The 18,215-nt window shown below is 39.0% G+C and overlaps 1 long non-coding RNA gene across 1 annotated transcript; it reads left to right on the plus strand.

Annotated features, from left to right (window-relative positions):
• The first annotated feature begins 701 nt into the window (after positions 1 to 701).
• Positions 702 to 13,202, plus strand: LOC105494240 (uncharacterized). The gene is made up of 4 exons (XR_011621686.1): positions 702 to 822; positions 1,212 to 1,280; positions 9,542 to 9,611; positions 12,939 to 13,202. It is a non-coding gene; the product is annotated as an uncharacterized lncRNA (long non-coding RNA).
• Positions 13,203 to 18,215: the final 5,013 nt, after the last annotated feature.

An 18,215-nucleotide genomic window follows, 5' to 3' on the forward strand; every position in this document is an offset into this window, starting at 1 on the left:
ATTTGTTAAAAGACACAGTTTGATTCTTCCTTTCTAATATATATAACGTTTATTAATTGGTCCTGCCTTATTGTCCTGGGTCATCAATTTAATAGAAGCAGTGAGTAGACATTCTGCCTCCTCTGTCCCTAATTTTAGGGGAAGGCATCTATATTTGGATATATGGATGGATAGATGAATAGATAAGTAGTTAGATAGAGAGATAGATAGATATGGATAAAAGTTAGCACATATCCATGATTTTAAAAAATCTTGGCTAACTAGGAATAGAAAGAAACTTCCTTAACTTGATAAAGGGTATCTATGAAAAACTTACCTATCTGTAAATAGATAGAATCATTGCTCATGTATATGTGCAGGTATGTATCATATATTTATGTATGTGTTATGTTATATTACACACATACACACATCTGTAGTAATGATCATAAGACTTTTCTCCTTTATTTTTTAAAATGGTGAATTTCATTGTTAGACCTTGTATTCATTGGTTAAATGTCTTTAGGCCATGATGCAATATCTTTTCATAATTTGATAAATTCTATTTGCTGATACTTTTTTCTTTTTCCATGTCCCCCATCCTCCCATTCAAAATACAGACCAGGCACAGGGCCTGGTGTATCTGAGGATAGGTTAATATTTCACAAAGAATTTTACTGTGACTTTTTTCATGAGAGTGACTGGTCTCTAACTTTCATTTCTTACGATATCTTCGTTTGGTGTTGGTATCAGCCTAATGCTGAGCTTTTGCAGTAAGCTGGGAAATATTCTTTTCTCTTACATTTTATGGAGAAATTTGTGTAAAATTGCTGTGACTTCTTGGTAAGTGTTTGGTTGATTTCATCAGGTAAGCCATTGAGATCTGGAATTTTCTTTGTGAGCAGATCTTAATTAAATTAAATTTCATTAATACAGAGTCACTCATATTCTCTATTTTTGGGAGTCAATTTTGGTAATTTATATCTCTCACTGAAGTTGCTATTTTATTAAAATGCCAGTTTTATTGACAAAATCTTATTAATTATATCCTCTTAATTTTTTTCTGTCTGTAGAACTGTGAGTGTATCCTCTTTTTTATTCTTAAATTTGTTTTCTGTCCTTTTTATTGAATTAATCTGACTTGAATTGTGCCAACTTACTGATCTTTTCAAATAACCAGATTTTGGCTTCATGATTTTCTCTGTTGTTGTTGTCTGTTTCATTGGTTTCAGTTATCATCGATGTATCGTCTCCCGTATTTACATGACGTTTAACAGATCTCCTCCTAGACGGAAGCTTAGGTAATTCACTCATTCAGCTCCTCCTAGATAGAAGCAAAGATGCCTCCATTTTTCTCTGAATGTTTTTATAAACAAGTTATAGTTTTACTTTTTACATATAAGTCTGTGATTCATCATTAATTAATTTTTATATAAAGTATAAGACTTAGCTCTAACTTGACATTTGTTCATTTACTTTTGCCTATTGATATTCAATTGCACCAGCATCATTTGTTGAAAAGGCTATCTTTGCTCTGTTGAATTATTTATATACCTTTGTCAAAAATCAGTTGGGCCTATTTATGTTTATTTCTGTTCTGTTTTTTAAATCTCTGCCTGTCCTTCTACCAGCATCAAATAGTCCTGATTACTATAGCTATATAATAATCCTTAATATTGAATGGACTTGTTTACCCCATTTTATTTCTTTTTCAAAATTATTTTAGCTATTCTAATTTATTTGCCTTCCCTTATGAGTTTCAGTATAATCTTGTCTATATCAACAAAATTCCTGCTAAGATTTTAATAGCAATTTCATTAAATCAGTATTTAAATTTACAACTTTACTGTGTTGAGTCTTCCAGCTCATAAATGTGTTATGTCTGTCACACACACGTCTTGTTAGATTTACATCTAAATATTTTACATTCCACTAGTGAGAATGCCTAGCACTATGTTGGCTAAGAGTGATGAGAGGAGACATTCTTATGTAGTTACTGATGTTAGGACACATCCAGTCTGTCATCATTAGGTATAATGTGAGCTATAGGTTTTGTGCAGCTGGTCCCTATCAAGATGAGGAAGTTCACCTGCACTCTTATTTTTCTGAGAGCTTTCACTATGAGTAAGTGTTGAATTTTTTTTTTCAGATGTTTCTTCTGCTTTGGTTGCTAAGATCATGTAATTGTTCCATTTTTGCCTGTTGATATGGTGCATTGTGTTGATTGATTTTTGAATATTGAACTAGCTTTGCAACCCTGGAGTAAACGCCACGTAGTTATAGTGTATACTTCTTTTTATGTATTACAGAATTCTATTTGTTAGTATTTTGTTAAGGAATTTTGCGTCTATATTCATGAGGGATATTGGCCTTCTTTTTTCCTTTTTTGTTTTGTCTTTGTTTAGTTTTGGCATCATGATAATACTAGCTTCATAAAATGAACTGGCAAATGAACCTCCTTTCTTCAATTTTCCTGAATAGATTGTGTAGAATCATTGCTAATAATTCTTTAAAACTTTGGTATAATTTCCCAGTGAAATTGTCTGGGTTTAGAGATTTCGTTTTGAAAGTCAAATCTTGATTAAATTAAGATTTCATTAAAAAATTCTTAGCACAATTTTCCTTTTAGTGATAGGGCTATTGAAATAATCTACTTCTATAGTATGTAAACATTTTTTCCCATTTTGTGAGTAATTGCTTTACTTTGTTGATTTTTTTGATGTCCAGAAGCTTTTTATTTTATTTTTTATTTTCTTATTATTTTTATTATTATTATTTTTTGAGACGGAGTCTTGCTCTGTTGCCCAGGCTGGAGTGTAGTGGCGCAATCTCGGCTCTCTGCAAACTCTGCCTCCCAGGTTCTCGCCATTCTCCTACCTCAGAAGCGTTTCAATTTGATGTAATTCTATTTGTCTATTTTTGCTTTTGTTGCTTATGCCTTTGAGGTCTTAGCCAAAAATTATTTGCCCGTACCAACGTCATGGACATCTGCCCTGTATTTTCTTCTAGTTCTTTCATAGTTCGGGGTCTTACATTTAAGTCTTTAATCTATTTTGAGTTGATTTTTTTCATTCTTTTGCATGTGGATATCCAGTTTTTTCAGCGGCATTTATTAAAGGGACTGCCTTTTCCTCACCTTTGTTAAAAATCAGTTAGCTCTAGATGTGTGGATTCCTTTCTGGGCTCTCTATTCCACTCTGTTGGTCTATGTGTCTGTTTTTGTGCAGGTGTCATATTGTTTTGGCCATGATAGCTTTGCAGTATTGCAGGGACCAAGGGGAGATTTCCCCCATGCCCTCAGAAAATTCATTGACAAATCAACTTGCAAAACGTGTATTAATAAAGGCATACACATTTATTTAACATGTGTAAACAGAGACCTTCAGAATGAAGACCTCTTCAGAATGAAGATTCAGGGGAAATTGTCCACTTTTGTGCTTAGGTTCAACAAAGTGTGAACAGTTTTGAAGAAATACGAGTGGACAAAAAGGGCATGATGTAATGCTAATAGATGGAGTGGGGAAACCCAGCAAGGCCTGTCTGTCAGTATTCCTCTTAGCCTCTCTGAGCAGCATTCCTTCCTTCTGGGTGCAGAGCAGGATCCTCTCTGGAATGGGGGGTCTTATGACCCATAGTCAAGCAAGGTAGATCAGGTAACTTTTTTCTGTGGCCAGCTTTTACATAGCAAGGTGGAGAAAAAATTAGAGTACTATGTTTAGGTTTTATGACTGTCTTTAGGGAAAAGAGATTCTGGTTTCTATGAGTCACATTAGCAAATGGGAATTCTAGTTTCTATGGCAAGCCTCAGGGAAGAATGGGACTGAGAGACAGGAAGGCATGAAAAGTCAAAGAAAAACTTTTGTTTCTGAGGCTGATTCTGAGGCTTTCATTTTGGGCTACTTTTTTCTGAACCCCAACAGTGTATTTCGAAGTCTGGTAGTATGATGTCTTCAGCTTCAGCTTTGCTCTTTTTGCTAAAGATTGTATCAGGCGATTACAAGTACTCCTGAAACAAATTAAAAAGTAGAAGTGGAATCAAAGAAAAGAAGCTGTGAAAGAGAACTGAAAGGAAATGATAGAATTGAAAAATACAATGATTGAAATTTAAAACTTGCTGGATATGCTTGTTAACAGGATGACTATAAAAGAAAGAATCAGTGAACTTGAAGATATAGCAGTATAATTACCTAATATGAACAACAGTGAGGAAATTGTGAGACAGTAACACAGATCTAACATTTGTACCATCAGAGTCCCAGAAGGAGGGGACTAAAAGCGTGGGGCTGAGAAACTGCCTAAAGAAACAAAGGCTGAAAATGTCTCTGATTTGACAAAGAACATAAAGCAACACTTTAAAAAAGCTGAGTGTTCTCCAAACAAGATAAGCCTAAATAATTACAAAGCAAAACATATCTTACTTGAACTTTAGAAAACTAAAGACAAAAACAAACAAACAAACAAACAAAAACAGCATTGATCCTTGGGCACCCATGGATGAAGAGGCTCTGAGAGATGCTGCATAGGTGGAAAAACCAAGACCGGGAGTGGGAACCAGGTCCAAAGCTGAACATTCCAGAGGAGCCTGAGCGTCAGATGTCCAGGGCAGCATTGCTGATGTTCCCCAGGACTCTGACCTCAGGGACGGTTCAGAGAAGCTGCAGCTGTACGACACGGGGAAGAAAACAAAATTAAAGAGCAGAGAATTTAGGGTTTTGACAGCCCAAGATTATAACCCTCCACCCTCTAAAGAGGAGATAGCCAAGAAATTGGGAAAAAGTGAAGTCAGCACACACCTCATTGCAATTCAGAGCATTGCTAGGATGCAGATATTCCATACATGTAGCAAATATTTCAACTGACATTCAGATCTTCACGAGCTCCACAGGATCCCTGCTCGTGAGAAGCTCTACAGTGGAAAGAAGATGGGAAAGGTTTCAGATATGGGTTGAAATGGTCATGGTGCCAGAAAATCCACACTGGGAAAAAGCCCTACTCATATCAAGCATGTGGACAATGTCTTCATCGAGCATTGGGAAGGAGGAAAGAAAGGAGGGAAGAAAATCCCTCCTCCAACATCAGAAACTTCATAATGGAGAGAAGCCCTAGAAATGTAAGGACTTTGGGAAAACCTTCAGATATAATGAAAAACTTATTTAGCATCAGAGAACCCACACTGGGGAGAAACCCTTTGAATGTAAGGAATATGAACATGCTTTTCGGTGCATGAGTGTGCATTCATGCCAAGGAGAAGCCCTACAAATGTAAAGGATGTGGGTGTAGTTTTAGTCTTCCTTTGTCCCGATTCAGCATCACAGAGTCTACAGGGAGAGAAACGTTATGAATGTAAAGAGCATGCAGGGCCTTCTGCCCGAGGTGGGTATTTCTTTAGCACCAGAGATTCCGTGCTGGGAAAATGTCTGTGAACGTGGGGAATGCTGGCAAAGGCTCCCTGTGTCTCTTGCTTCACAGTGCAGCAAAGAACACACACTGGGGGAGAATTTCATGAATGCCAGGAATGTGGGAAAGCATCCAGTTGAAAAATCAACTAGGTTCTGCATCAGAGTTTGCACTGGGGAGAAACTTCATGAGTGTAAGGTGTGTGGGATGACAGCCTTCCACTGGGGCACAGTTTTCAGTTTTACTCAGCATCAAAAAATGCACTTTGGGAGACCGAGGTGGAGGAATCACAAGGTCAGGAGTTCAAGACTAGCCTGGCCAAGATGGTGAAACTCCATCTCTACTAGAAATATAAAAATTAGTGGGGCACAGCGGCAGGCATCTGTAATCTCAGCTACTCAGTAGGGGAGGCTGAAGCAGGAGAATTGCTTGCACCTGGGGGATGGATGTTGCAGTGAGCCGAGATAGCACCACCACTGCACTCCACCTTGGGCAACAGAGTGAGACTCTGTCTCAGAAACAAAAACACACAAACAAAAAATTGCACAATGGGAAGAAAGGCACCCATGGTTCTGGGCTGCTCTATTCTGTCCCCCTCCTCTTTCTGCCAATGTTTGTGGTCTGCCCCAGGTGTGACCCTCTCCCCTCCTCCCTACCTGTAGTACCGCTTCTCCCCTCTATGCCCCTTTTATGCTGTTGTTTTTGTTTGAAGTGGCCACTCCTTCACCTGCCCTAGAGTACATCTCCTTCAGGACCTTGCTTACCCTGGAAGTCACTCCTCATAGCATGAAAGCTTTGTCTCATTCCCCATGAACTCCTTTATGTTTTCAACATCAAGCAGTAACTGCCCAAAGTGAGCAGAGTTCTCACTGCTTTCCCATGTCTTTAATGACATTCTTCTGGTCTTGGAGAAGTTATTATCACTTTCCCAACTCCTTTTCAATTTCTCACATTAAAGACCACTTTTAATGACTCTGACTCTATCCCCTGGGAAGGAAATGGACTATCCATTTAGTTTGCCCTGCTTTGGGGGTTACTGGAGTTAGAGGAATCTGCAGAAGATTTGGGGTTTTAGGAGATTATGTCATCACAAGTCACAGACTTTTGTAATTGGAGAAGCCCTCTGGAAGAGGCCATCAGAGAAGGCACCTAATGGTTGCCCTCGGGATGGATGATGGTCCATTTGGTTGGCTCATTGTGGGGAACCTGAGTCTTGGTATTTTTAATTGCCCTCATAATTTTTATTACCAGTTATGAATATCCTGGGATACTATGCCATAGACCAAGAAAATAATCTCTGAACAGAATGTGAGTGATTAATTTAAAATTATGGCTTTAACTTGACTGGAAGGGAATGTGGTTTTTCTATTTGGATTTCTTTTCAATTCTTATTCAGATGTCTGCTAACTTCAGTGTTCACTCCAATCCATAGGTGCCGAGAGTGAAGTGGGCTGGGGCATTTCACTTCTAAAAGTACACATGGCATGGAGTCAGCAGCTTCACACTAGGGAGTGTCTGAGAGAATGGGAGGAGAGACGCATCCCTGGCCTGCTCAGAGGGGTCTGTGCCAGCCTCACTTCTGATGCCTCCCAGCTCTCTGACACGATTGCATCCCCCAGATAGCTCACGGAGAAAATGTGAGTTTGGGACTGGTGGCACGTCAATTACTTTCACAACACCAGAAAGCACACTCAGGATGCTGGTCTTATCACATGTTGGATCTCATTGGATTAGCTGTTTTTCCTCCAGCGGGTGGAGCCTAGGACCATCCTGAATGGCAGCATTTCAGACTCACAATAGTGCAGCAACAGGGAAAGCTATTCAAAAAGTATATCCAGTGGGAAGAGAGTTCTCAAAAAATTGTATATACACTATTTTTATAACAGCATGATATCGTGTCTGTGGGGCAAGGCACGGGGAGATGTTTATTGCAAATATGTTTTGGTGAGGTTTAGGAATTTATACTTTAAAAAACCAACTTTTAAGTGCATATTTTAATGAGTTTTGAGAAATGAATACAATTGCATAGCCAAGATGCAGAAAATTTTCACCACCTAGAATAGTATGTCTGGTGTCTATTGTTCCCTTCTTTGTGTCCATGTGTGCTCTATGTTTAGTTCCCACTTACAAGTGAGAATATGTGGTGTTTGGTTTTCTGTTTCTGTCTTAATTTGCTTAGACTTGCAGCCATTACCCTGAAAGAACATAATTTTGTTATTTTATAGCTGTGTAGTATTCCATGGTATATATGTACCTCATTTTCTTTATTCACACTACTGATGGGCATCTAGGTTGATTCCATGTCTTTGCAATTGTAAATAGTGCTGTGATCAACATATGCACGCATAGGTCTTCTCAGTGGAATGATCTGTATCTCTTTGGGTATATACCCTATAATGGGTTGGCTAGGCTGAAGGGTATTTCTGTCTCAAGTTCATTGAGAAATCTCCAAACTGCTTTCCACATTGGCTGAACTATTTACTTTCCCACTAGCAGTGTACAAGTGAGCCCTGTTCTCTGCAACCTTACCAGAATCTGTTGTTCTTTGAATTTTTAATGGTAGCCATTCTGACTGGTGTGAGATGGTATCTCATTGTGGTTTTTAATTTGCGTTTCTCTAATGATTAATTATGTTGAGTATTTTTTCATCTGCTTGTTGGCTGAGTGTACGTCTTCTTTTGAGAAGTGTTTGTTCATGTCCTTTGCCCATTTTATAATGAGGTTTGTTTTTGTGTGTGTGTTGACTTGTTAAAGTTTGTTATAGATTCTGGATATTAGATATTTGTTGGATGCGTAATCTGCAAAAGTTTTCTTCCATTCAGTAGGTTGCCTGTTTACTCTGCTGATAGTTTCTTTTGGTGCAAGCATCTTGAAAGCTCTCAAGTACCAGGCAAGTTATAGGAATGTATTGCGAATGGAGATTTGATATCTTTTATTCCTCCCATAATTTTTCTGCTGTCATTCTTTTAAGTCAGCAGTGAGTGCTTTTATTGGTAAGGAAATCCAGATATAGAAAAGTATACCAAACAGTACAGAATAAACATCCAAATATTTATATCAACTGGAATTTGCTCTGTGACACTGGATAAGTAGCTGAATTTTACTGTTTTTTCATAGTTAAAATAGGAACAGCACTCTTGCCTTGAAGATCAAATGCATATTGATAGACATAAAAATGCTTCTTCACTTCTCTTCCCTCTGAATCTCCATCTTTCTTTCTATTTACTTGTTTTTAAATAGACTTTCCATTTTAGAATAATCTCATTTTATGGAAAAATTTGTTTCTTTATAACAATCATGTTATAATTTATATTAATTTAATTTATGTAATTTTAATTTATAATTATAAATTTTATGATTTCTAATTTTAATTTATAATTAAAAAAAATTTCCATAAGTTATTGGGGTACAGGTGGTATTTGGTTATATGAATAAGTTACTTAGTGGTGATTTGTGAGATTTTGGCGCACCCATCACATGAGCAGTATACACTGCACCACATTTGTAGTCTTTTATCCCTCACTCTCCTCCTACTCTTCCCCTCCAAATCCCCAAAGTCCATTGTTTTATTCTTATGCCTTTGTGTCCTCACAGCTTAGGTCTCACATATCAGTGATAACATACAATGTTTGGTTTTCCATTCCTGAGTTATTTCATGTAGAATAATAGTCTCCAATCTCATCCAGGTCACTGCAAATGCCGTTAATTCATTCCTTTTTATGGCTGCATAGTATTCCATTGTGTGTGTGTGTGTATATATATATATATATATATCTCATTGATTGATAGGCATTAGGTTCATTCTATTTTATAGAAAAATTGCAAAGATAGTACAGAGAGTTCCCATATACCTGTTTAACACCTTATATTAGTATGGTACATGTGTCACAATTAATGAATCAACACTGCAACACTGTTATTAACTAAAGTCTGTACTTTATTCAGATTTCCTTAATTTTTACCTTATGTTCGTTTTCTGATCCAAGATCCCATTGTGGGTATTGCATGGCATTTAGTCGTTGTATCTCCTCCAGCTCCTCTGAGCTGTGACAGTTTCTCAGAATTTTGTTGCTTTTGATGATCTTGACAGTTTGAGGAGTACTTGTTAGGTGTTTTGTGTAATGTCTCCTAACTGTTATTTGTCTAACATCTTTCTCATCAACAGACTGGAGTTATAGGTTCTTGGGAGGAAGGCCACAGAGATAGAGGACCATTTTCATCACGTCCTGTCAAGGGTAAGCACAGTCAGCATGACTTCGCCCTGTTGCTGTTGACCCTGATCTCTGGTTGAGGTTATGTTGGTGAGGTTTCTCCACTGTCAAGTTACTCTTTTTCTTTTCATACTGTACTCTTTGGATGGAAGACACTATGAACAATCAACACTTAAGGGGTGAGGAGTTTACTCCATCTTCTAGAGGCCAGAGTTTCTACATAAATTATTTGGAATGCTCCCGCCTAGGACATTTGTCTCTTCACCCCCATTTATTTATTTATTCAGTGTTTTATTTTGATCAGTATGGACTCATGTTTATTTATTTCACATTTTGAATTATCATCCAATGTTACTTTATTTTGTTTTTCAAATTGTTTCAGTTTTGGCCACTGAGACCTTTTCCAGTTGGTTTCTGTGTTCCTTTGACATGCCCCCGTCATGTTTGTTTGTTTTGGGTTTTATTTTCAGCACTTCCTCACTTTTTGGCACAGTAAGATGCTTCGGGATCATCTTGTCTATTTCCTGTTCCAGTCCTAGAATCAGCAATTTTTCTGAGAACCCCTGGCTCCTTTCATCAGAGAATGATGTTGGACACCAAGATCTGGGTGCAAGATGTCTGTGCTTGCTGGGCCTGGGGTATAGTTGCTTGCAGGCACTTTCACCTGACAGAGCAAGAAAATACATATGCATACCAACCTGTGTGTGTACACATTTCTATGTGTGCCTATCTCTATATCAAGATAAACATGAGTTCACGGTGATGTTTCCAAGTCTAATCCATTACCATATGGGTCATTAGAGCCTCTTCTCTTGCTTGTTGCCTCTCCGACAGTGAGAAACCTGGCTCTTACCACCTGCCATTCCTTTACTTAATTGTTCAGTTGTAGTGTACATGTATAGTGTTTTCAGAATCGTTTTTTCTGCTTACTCTATAAGCTAACCATTACTTTCTGCCTCAGCTCGGTGCTTTTGTGCTTGTGCCTTACATTCCCTACTGTAAATCCACAAAGACAAGATTTGTATATATTTGATTCTCCCCTATTTCCATTGTAGAAGAAGGAATTTATTTTTCTCATGATTTTTTTGAGGAATATTTTAGATTCCTTAAAATAGGGCCATTTTAGGAGAAGGAATTCTGTGCATGTGTGTGGACAGGTGGGTGCAACTTGGAAATTCTGTTAACAAGAAAAGCTTGTGATGATGGGTGTGAAAATGAGTGGGAGGTGGCTGGGGTTAACAAGAGGTTTCCAGACTAAGGAATTACAGGAAATTATCCAGGTGGATTCAACCTATAATATGTGTCATTTCCATGGAATATGGGATAACCAGATTCTAATTCAACAGTTCTAAATCATGTTGATTTCTAACACAAAGAGCAGTGAGTTTTTTCTGGGCTCATGAGATAGAGGAGTCTAAACAGCAGAGAAATGAAGCAATCACTGGGGTGAGGAAAAGACATTTAAAAGAATTATGGGCCTTTTGGCAGAAACCAATTTTCAAGAGTTTAAGTGTAGTCTGATATTTTTTCCCTTCTACTTTTTCTGTATCTTCTAAATGTTCCCAAACAACAACATGTCATCTTTATAATGTAAGAGAAACATTTATTTTAAAAATATTTTGCTCAGCTGTATCACTCTGTTGCTAAAGGATATGGCTTAATTTCCATTCTTTAGCAACAGTGGCTATTGGAAAGACAAAAAAAAAAAAAAAAGCACTAAACATTCCTCTGTAACTCCATGTTGCAGCTTTAGAGAAGCTGCGCTTTTCCTATCAATTTTAATATCATATGGCAAAAAGAAAAAAAGGAAAACAGAAGCTGTATTACTTCTGAGTATTCTACACACCAACGTAAAGGAAGAGCTCAATGAAGCCTTAGCTATGTAACACCATGATGCAGAGCCTTAACTCCCTAAACTGGACTCATTCTTATGTTGTTAATATAGTGATTGAGAGTGGGGAGCCATCCTACAGTGGCAGTGTTTTCAAACATGAGATTCTATTATTATTATTATTATCATTTCAAAGAGCATATGATATGCTAGGTGTGAGACTTGAGAGTATAAGAAATGGAAAATGAGAGGCTCCAGTTTTTGGTACCCTCACTTTATAGGAACATTTGACTTACATATCGTGCATATAGTGAAACCAAGTACACAAGTCATACACAGTCACGCATCTCTTAACAAACTGATGTGCATTCTGGGGAATGTGTCATTAAGCCATTTTGTTATTGTGCAAACATGACAGGGTATACTTATACAAACCTAGATGGTAAAGCCTACTACACACCTGGGCTATATGGTATAGCCTATTGCTCCTAGGCCACGAACCTGTACAGCATGTGACTATACTGAACATTCTAGGCAATTGTAACACAATGGGAAACATTTGTTTATCTAAACATGGAAAGAGTACCGTAAAAATTCAGTATTATCATCTTCTGGGGCCACTATAATATAGTCCATAATGGACTAAAATATTATTATGCAGTACTTGACTATTTGTATGTAAGTCAAAGAAAGAAAAGAGGGGTATAGAAGTAGGAGCATTGACCAGTGTGGCTGGAAGCTGCCCAGCAGTCTCCGTGTAAACAGCTCAAAGGAATCTGTCCAAGCTGGGCTTATCAACAATGTTGCTGAGGATTCCAGCGTGACTGTAAATGCTCTGCTTTTAAGTGTTCAGTTTGACAAGCCTTGACAAATATGACAGTGGTGAAACTATGACCAAAATTAAGACATAGAGCATTCCCATCATCTCAGAAATTTCTGCTTTGCCGTCAATCACCCAACTTGTCCCAGCCCCGGAAAGCTGCTGATTGCATTCTATCACTACACATTCACTTCGATGTTTTGTATTTCCTAACACAAAATTATACCATATGGAGTTTTTAATGTCTGGTTTCTGTCAAAAAAACAACACTCCATGAATATTTTCAAGTTTTTGTGTGATCTGGGCTTTTGAGCAAAAGGTCCTGGCCACCTGGGCTGAAGGATGATTGATGGTAACCATGTCTAAAAAGTTAGAGATGGGGAGTTATTCCAGAGACACTATGGTTCATCTGCTGTGCAGCCATTAGCTTACATTCCAAAGGGCAATGGACCTGAAGGCTTCTCCTTCCCACCCGAGAGGATCTGTTTATGTCAAAAAAAGACAGGTTTCTCTCTTTCCTCCAGAGGGGAGTCAGGCAGCTGTACCAGCCACCCACATAAGCTGCAAGATTTATGATTTGGAACTCCTTCCTGTAGTACAAACCAAACCACATGCATAGGTGTCCACTGCTCTTCTTGCATTGCCCCATGGGGAGGGGCTGCATGGGGGAGCTGACACAAGATGCTCTGTGAATCATTAGGTCTGTCTTGGATCCAGAACAACATGCTTCCTGTCAGCACCAACAACCAACCAACGAACCGACCGACCGACCGACCGACCAACCAACCAACCAACCGACCGACCGACCAACCAACCAACCAACCAATGCATACATGTAGAAAAGACTTCACGGCTTCTTTCCCTCAGCCTTGTTTTAGAGACCCACCCACATTCATGTGTGTATCAGTAGCGGCTTTCTTTTTATTGCTGAATAATATTGAACTGTGTAGACACATAAAAAACTGTGGACTCACGTGCTTGTTTTAGGGTTGTTTTCAGTTTTTTAACCTAAATATGGGAACCCAATAATAAGGCTTCGGTATAGACAATTATTTGTATGAAAATCTGTGTGTTTGTGTGTATGGGCGTGTGTGTGTGTGTGTGTGTGTGCATGTGAGTGTGTGTATTAAAAATAAGTTTTGAACTTTCCTGGAAAATTTTTATTGACATTTTGGGCAATACTTTCGTTTTAATGCCAGTAGACATACTCTTCTTGCAAATTCCAATGGCTCTAAGAAAAGCATATTGAGCTCACATACATGTGACCCTAAAAGTCAGGTGAAAATCTAAAAGGAAAAGCAGGTACTCCTGTGTATCTGTCTGTGTTAGGGGGAAGAAAAACTTGGAGACTTTAGCAACAAACAAACAAAACAAAACAAAACCCTTCTAAGGATACATATAGGCATGGTATGTCTTTGGTTTTCATCTTTTGCTATTTTGAATAAGTTTGTTTTGAATATTTCTGTGCAAGACTTTCTGAAGACATCTTTTTCATTTCACTTGTGCAAATAGTCAAGAATCAAATTGCCAGGTCACATGGTAAGTATGTGCTGAACTTTACTGAAAATGGTCAGCCTTGTGCAAAAGAGATGGACTCTTTTATGTTCCCACCAGATTTTCACCAACATTTAGTGTGGTAAGTGCTCTAAATGTTAGCCACTCCATAAGGTGTATGGTGGCATTTGTGTTTTTCTGACAATTAATGATGTTAGACATTATGACTTTAGTCCCTGACAATCTTGGGTGAGAGACATTTTATTGACAAACCTCCTAACACTGATCTGTGGAAGACTAATTCTGTCTCTTTCTAATACTCCCAGATATAACAGCACCCAATAGGTGTGCGTCACATTGGAGATTTAGCTACAATCATCTTTTCCTTTTGCCAGTTCACACTTTTATTAACCACTTTTTCATAAGCAAGGGTTGCTTGTTCTTAGTACATTTTAGATGGCTCTTCTCTTAAAACATTGTCATTTCTCCTGAACATTCGGGCCATTATCAGCTGGCTGTGGTGTTAAGTCTTGGTTTTTCCTTTCTCACTTCCGTTTTTAGCCCACGGAACTAAACCTAACTCATTTTAGGTAGTGCAAAGTGAGACACATCATTTGGTGCTTCTGACACTGAGGTCCCACAACTGTGAAGGGGTGTCATGTTCCCTGGTCCACCCACCACTCAGGGCGTCAAATCGTGGGGCTCTCTTCACAAACAGGCCTTGTAGATCTACGTGTTTCTGACAACTGTGTTGCAGCAGATAGCAGCTACTGGCTGGAGGAAGGGTGGCTTTTCCAATGCATTGCAAAGGCAGTTTGGGCTGGTTGTGGAACAGAAAGTGCTGTGTGGGCTGGATGACTGTTCTAGCCACGCACTGTGGAGGGTGAGGTGCCCGCTCCTCCCGCAGTGTCACATGTTGATGTCGAGCCTGCAGAGCAGAAGCTGTGAAGCACCTGCCTCTCCTGAGGACAGCCTGGCGGCATCACCTGCTGAGCTGTCTCTACAAAGGCAGCTGAAATGCACACGGAAACCTCCTTTAGCAATTCTCCACGTGGACCAGTCACTGGAATTGCAGTGCCCTGGGCAAGAGATTAATGAGATTTCACCAGGTAAGCAGGGCTGGGCTTTAGTAATGCTTGTTAGGGGATTTCCAAATGGAGTGGGGAGAGAATGTGTAATGCCTTCCCCACCTTTTGGGTGATATCACCTTTGAGTAAAACAAAGTAAACTAAGATCCTGAGGGCAAGCCAACGAGGATTCTGGGGAAGGAATTTCTACTAAGCAGGGTAGTGCTTTCTGCATGGCCCTGAATCACCTGGCAGGGATTCAGCCTCAGAGGGTTCTTACACCACAAGATCATCCTGTCTCAATCGTAGCCAGGGGGAAGTTAAGGCCAAAAACTGATGTCAGAGGCCCTTAGAGGCCCCTAGAGTAGTGGCTCGCAGTTGCGAGATGACCGCTTTGTGCACTCTTCCTCGGGACATTCTACTTAGGATGTTTAGTTTGTATAAACCAGTGACCTTTCCTTCTGCTTAGGACACATGTTTCTGGGTAACTTTGCCATCCATGTACATCATACCAAGTTCAAAAGTTGGGGCATTTCTCTGCCTCCTCCTATTGCCTCTTCAGGGATAACTCTGAGTTATCATTAAAACATAATGGATACATTTTAAACAAATTTTAAAATGAGATTTTTGCATTATCTTATTTTTATAAAAATATCATTTGCAAATCTAATTCTCATTTTCCTGATTGTATTTTTTTTTTTCCATTTCCAAGCCAAAAAGGATTACAAGAATGTTAACTTCGGCTTCGTAAAAAGAGCTCACTTGTTTTGGAGCACTATTTGCTTTCTTGCCCCTCAGGTCGAGACCGCTTATCTCAGGCATGCAGGGGTGGTCTGTGACTATCCCAAGGAGACAACTCGCAAGATTCCTCAAGCTAGAATTCAGGGTCGACTCCAGGTGGGGGATACTTCACTGTTCTCTTCCACAACCAGACTATCATCTCTGCCCTGAGAGGAGCTGACAAGTCCACCTAGCAGAATAAAGAGTTGTGTACCAGGAGTCTGAAAACTTTCTTGCTGACAACCCACAGCTACCTTTCTGGGTGTCCTGGGGAGGTCACTTTTCTCATCTAGGTCTTGATCCCTTTTCATGAGATTAAGAGTTCTGAATGAGAACTACAAAGAACTGTTTAATTCTTGCCATCCCATGACTAGAGGAACATTCGGTGTGTGCCAGATGTTCCCCACTGGCCCCAAGGACCTCCTCTGCCCCCCTTTCTGCCCTACTGTGCTCCCTATCAGGCTGACCTCTACCAGTGTTATTTCTGGGTCCCCTGCCCTCCAGCCTCTGGTTAGGGGTGGCCAGTAAGATTCACTGTGTATTAAACCCAAGAGATAGATATTTCTTCACTGTTAGCAAAGTCAATCAGGCACAGGAGCATGTCTCTGTGGGTGTCACTTAAGGGACTTTGGACACCTATGCTTAGGCTTGTTCAAATAAATGACATGTGAGTACTTTGCAGTTTGATAGTTCCATGAACCATGAATACACTGCAATGAAAATGTCAACCTGTAAAATGTAACCAGGGATTCATTGCTAAGGATGATCATTCTTCTCTGCCTTGCTTTCTGCAAAACATAACATTATTCCTTAAAAAACATACACACTTATGTGCACAAACACATGCACACATGATGTTTTTAGACTAATTAACATAATTAAGATTTTCCAAAATAGTTAAGTGGAATAGACTGTTCTCCAAAAATGACAGTTTCTTCTCCAGTGAAGAAGAAAAAATACCCCACAATTTAAACATTTCATTTGAAAATACATAGTCTCAGAAATGTATAATGCAGATATTGCTTTAAAACAAGCTCATCTTATGAAAATTTCTCCAATTTGTCTAGAAGTTTGCCAATTTTTCCTCCTTGGGTCAGGGTGCAGATATGTATCAATTAGCATGATATATCTGCAATGTTTATATTAAAAATTACCAAAGGCCACTGCACTCCAGCCTGGGTGACAGAGCGAGACTCCATCTCAAAAAAAAAAAAAAAATTACCAAAGACATGCTTCTCGAAACATGTAACTAGACAACAGTTAAGGGAGTCTCTGGTAGCCATGAAAATTGCACTCAGGGGACCCATAAGGTTAGCATTACATTGGAACAGATGATTGCCTAAGATTTGTAGCTGTGGGGACAAAGCTTTTGTCAGATCACTAAATCATATAACATCATTATAACCCCTTCTGCAGGAAATCTGGGAGCCAAAATGGGATTGCTGAAATTTATGAGCAGAGGCAAGTGCAGTTTACTAGATAACTTGAAACAGGTAGAGCAAAATTGGAACCTCCTGACTCACTGAACTTGCTCTCCCCAGGCAGCCATTGCAAATGGCTACAGTTTCCATGAAGAGTGCACAGATGGCTCCATTCTCACAGCTTCCTTGGAAAGATGGAACATGGACCATGTCTTGATGACAGAGTTTGCTAGGTTCATCAACTTCTGAAATGTGGTGACAGAGCATAGACTACAACTCATGGGCAAAAGGAAATTGCTTAGAAGCAAATAGTAATATTTGTCAGGGAAGATCTTGAAGAGTTCACTTATTAAAACATTGGGTTGACATCTCTTATTTTGATCAAAATAAAATAGGGGTCAGCATTGTGGTTTATTCTACTTTTAATTAGCTAATTAATTTTTGAGACAGGTTTGAGACCTGCTCACTAGAAAGATACATGCATAGAATTTCACATACCCAAAGGAAATGAAATCAGTATGTCAAAGAGATAGCTACATGCCTGTGTTCATTGCAACACTATTCACAGTAGCCAAGATATGGAAGCAACATAAATGTCCATCACTGAGTGAACGGATAAAGAAAATGTGGTTTATAGACACAATGGAATACTCTTCAGTTTTAAAAAAAGCAGGAAATCCCGTCATTTGTGACAACCTGGATAAATCTGGCGAACATTATGCCAAGTGAAATAAGCCAGATACAGAAAGGCAAATACTATATGATCTCACTGATATGTAGAATCTTAAAAAGTTGAAATCACAGGAGCAGAGAGTAGAATGCTGGTTGCTAAGGGCCGGGGGGAGTGGGGAGGAGTGGGGAAGGGTGGGGCAGATGTTGATCAAAGGAAATACAATTTCAGTTAGATGGAAATAAGTTCAGGAGATTTATTACAGAGCATGGGGACTACAGTTGATAACAATATATTGTATATTTGAAAAAAACTAAGAGCGTGGATTGTAAATGCTCTCACCACAAGAGTACATAAGTATGCGAGGTGATGGATGTGCTAACTTGCTTCATTTAATCATTCGGCAGTGTGTACACATATCAAGACATCATGCTGGACATCATAAATATATGTAATTATTATTTATCTACTAAAAATAATTTAAACAAAACTTTTGGGGGTTCACAGATCTGTTCAGGTTTCTACCACCAATTACGACACTTCCT

The sequence above is a fragment of the Macaca nemestrina genome, chromosome 4 (assembly GCF_043159975.1).
Source record: "Macaca nemestrina isolate mMacNem1 chromosome 4, mMacNem.hap1, whole genome shotgun sequence".
NCBI classification, from domain to species: Eukaryota; Metazoa; Chordata; class Mammalia; order Primates; family Cercopithecidae; genus Macaca; species Macaca nemestrina.